Source organism: Phoca vitulina, unplaced genomic scaffold (genome assembly GCF_004348235.1).
Source record: "Phoca vitulina isolate PV1807 unplaced genomic scaffold, GSC_HSeal_1.0 scaffold99, whole genome shotgun sequence".
NCBI lineage: Eukaryota > Metazoa > Chordata > Mammalia > Carnivora > Phocidae > Phoca > Phoca vitulina.
In genome coordinates this window covers 2586-6307 of record NW_022589802.1, presented here as the reverse complement: position 1 = coordinate 6307, position 3722 = coordinate 2586, and the positions used below count along the sequence as shown (strand labels likewise).

Sequence of the window (3722 nt, the reverse complement as noted above, 5' to 3'; positions counted from 1 at the left end):
CGAAGACTCTGCCCTCCTGCAAATTTCCACTGCCTCCTTGCTCAACCAGCTTTCCATAGTAGTGCAGACCATGCAGCACTTTGCGCCCCCCTTTTTTGCTAAGCCTCGGCCCGAAACAAGGGGCTGAGTCCACAAGAGAGTCTCATTTTAGGCAGTGTGGCCTTCCCTAGGGGCATGATTTTGGCAGTAGTTGCTCCTTTGTTTGGGGACATAATTGTTTGCCTTTACTCACCTGTTTTCATTGTTGCTTAAATACTGGTTACCACTGATAATAAAACTGAGCCAGTGTTACGTGTCTGAGTTTCTTTTCAGCATCCAGATTTTCTCCCCTTTGTCCTCAGGTTGGTGGGGAGGTTCTGGGATTCAGATATTCAACTTCTACAAGGCAGTTGAAGACAATTGAAAAAATGAAAAAAAAAAAAAAAGAAAATTGCTTGGGTCCTATCGTTCAGCATTAGTCAGCATTTTGGAATACTTTTGTGGTTTTAGGTTTGTAGGAATAATACAATAAATGTAGAACAATCATATGAATGAGTAGGGTTTTTCAAGTTTAGCATTAGTGTTTTTCCTGAAATAATTTTCATCTGAAGTTTGGGCTTTACCTCTGTCTAAAACTTCAAAAACATCCTATCAAATGGATACATACATGATGCGTTTTAATGCATTGGTTCAACACTTATATTTTTCTCAATTTTTTTCCTATTATACATAAAGTTTCAGTGGGATTCTTGTATGTAAGTCTCTGTATGAATGGTTGTTTTCTTAAGATAGATTCCAAGAGGTAGATCTACAATACAAAATTGCTCTCCAGAAAATGTGCCCACCCCCACCAGAATGCTGCTTTCCCCACATCCCTGTCACAGCTGGATCTGTTTCCTGCCACAAAAAAACAAAAACAAAAACCCTCAGTTTGCATGAGCAAAGAATTTGGAACCACTAGAATAAGAATTTTGTGCTTTACTGGCCTTGTTTCAGATCCCAGAAGAAAAGTGCTGGGACAGTTCGTTGGTTGGGGCGCGTGAGGGGCGGATGGAGGCAGTGTAGTGTAGTCTTGGGAAAATATTTTTTTTACGTAAACTGCTCATTTATTAGCATTGATACTGCAGCATAAGAGGTTCCTGCCTGGAGGTGGCAGGACGGGCAGGGCTCAGAGGGGTGAGGGGCGGGCTCCTCTTTCTTCCATTTGTTCTTGTCGTAGTCGCACTTGGCTGAGAAGCCCTGGATCGGGCTGACCTTCAGATCAAGCATCCTCTTGGTCTGCTTGGCCACCCACTCCTCGTCAGAGGTGTGCGCCGTGGGTGGTACACATAGTGTTTCTCCCAGATCAGAATGAGAGTGGTGAAGCTGATGAAGAACATGGTGGCGCCCACAACCATCTTCCCCTTGTTCATGCTCCTGTTCGTTTCAGCAGAGCTCTCGTTGAACTGAATGTGGTGTAGTTCAACTTTTTCATCAATGGAGAGGCTGCTCCAGGGAGGCTTCTTCCCTCTGAAGGACTTCTGGCTGGCAGAAGTTCTTGCCGTGGGCCACATCGGGCAGTGGATAGTCACCCCGGTCGGCAGAACTCAGGAGAGCGCAGTCTTCACTCTTCATGACACTTCCACGTGCTCTTACAGACACTGAGTTGGAAGTTGCTTGCTTGCCAATTAGGCTAAACACTGTAGCCAACATTCGGCCGCTGCTGCCTGCTGCGACCTCCATCACCACTCGGGGAAAATATAATCAAAACCAAAATCTTCTGTGTGCACGTACTGTGCTACGCTCTTGACCCACATTACCGTATGTAGTTCTCACGACAACCTGGTGATCTCGGTACTATCGTTATTATACCTTTTGTAGGGGAAGAATTGAGGCTCAGAGAGGCTGGGTGTATTCGATTCAAGCACCCACTCTCTTAGCCAAGCCATCACGCCAACCTCAGCCCTGGGAGGCTGGGATTGTGCTTTTCCTTCTGCTGGCTCCAGGGACCACCCTTGTGACTAATGAAAAATGCAGAAATGGATAAATACAGGAAAAGGAGAGGAGAATTGAGGAGAAGACAAGGTTGATAAGAATCGCAATCCTGGCTTTCCAGTGGCTTCCCTATACTCCCAGGCCCTTTTGTATCTTGAAACCTTCCTTTGACCCTCTTTGAAATAGAGGTACAGTGATGGTACCTGTTTCCCCGCCCCCTTTGCCCCCTCTCCTCAACTATGAAGAGGGCTCTTTTCAGGTACTTTCAGTAGCTGAGAAAAAATAGAACCAAATCTTCTGCCAATCCAGAAAATGTCTCCACAAAGGTAGAAGAAAAACAGTTCTATCACTGAATAAGCATTGTACTAGAATGTGATGCACATCACAGGCAATCTGCTAAGAGATTCCAAAGAGAAATTTCACCCTTTTGTGTAGCTCAGCAGATACAACTCATTACATGTTCTCAAGATTGACCATAACTAGCCCTCAAGTGAGAGGACTCGATGCCACCAGGTCCCACACGTAGTTCATCCCGAATTTACCTGGTAACTGGGGTGACCGTATGTATTAGTTAGTTGGTGTTTTGGACTGCATGTTTGTGGTCCCTCCCCCACATTAATATATTGAAGCCCTAAACCCCAGTGTGGCTGTATTTGGAGATGGGACATTAAAGGAAGGAAGGAAGGAAGGTTAAATGAGGTCATAAGAATGGGGCTCTGGTCTGATAAGATTAGTGTCCTAATAAGAGAGACGCCAGCGAGCGCTCCTCCCCACCCTCTCCTCCCCTCCCCTCCCCCCACCCTCTCCAACTGCACAAGGTAAGGCCATGTGAGGATGCCGGAGAAGGTGGCCCTCTACAAGCAAGGGAGAGAATTCTCACCAAAAGCCCAATTTGCTGGCAGCTGGATCATGGACTTCTAGCCTCCAGAACTGTGAGAAAATGAATTTCTGTTGTTGAAGCCACCCAGTGTGAGGTATTTTGCTATAGCAGATTGAGCAGACTAATGCAATTAGCTTTATCCAAGGGAAAAATAAGCTTTTCATGTTTTTATGACAGGAGCTAGTTTTGCAACTTGGAGCCAGGTGCCCACTGAAGTTAGGCTTCTACCCTCCCACTGAAACTGGACATAGGGACACAATCTTGCTTGATGTTTACATTCCAAAGAGATGTTTCCTAGGTCCTTGAAAAAGACATTCCTGGGTCGTAAACCTGGCAAGGGGCTTTTCTAGTCTTTAAAAATATTTACATACTTTCAAAGAGACAGAGAAAGAATTTCTAAGTTTTCTAAAGTAAATGCTTTAAGAAAGGGGCCATCTCTTCCCATATCTTCAACAGGGAGAATTAAGCCTCTTATTTTATTTTTTTAAAATACTCTCTATGCCCAATGTGGGGCTCCAACTCACAACCAAGATCAAGAGTCCTATGTTCTACTGACTGAGCCAGCCAGGTGCCCCTAAGCCTCTTTTTTTTTTTTTTAAATATTTTATTTATTTATTTGAGAGAGAGCACGAGGGGGAGGGTGAGGGGGGGGGGGGGGGGCGTGGGGGGGGGGAGGTGAGCATGAGGGGGGAGGGTGAGCACGAGGGGGAGGGGGGACAGGGAGCAAGAGGGATTAGCAGATTCCCTGCTGAGCAGGGAGCCCTATGCAGCTGGATGCAGGGCTCAATCCCAGGACCCTGAGATCATGACCTGAGTTGAAGGCATATTAACCGACTGAGCCACCCAGGTGCTCCGCCCCTAAGCCTCTTATTTTTAATTTGTACTTGTT

General features: G+C 45.9%; 1 pseudogene; it reads right to left on the bottom strand.

The window, feature by feature from the left end:
* Nucleotides 1–1068: 1068 nt before the first annotated feature.
* On the bottom strand, nucleotides 1069–1671 carry LOC116627585 (annotated as a pseudogene).
* Between the last annotated feature and the right edge of the window lie 2051 nt (nucleotides 1672–3722).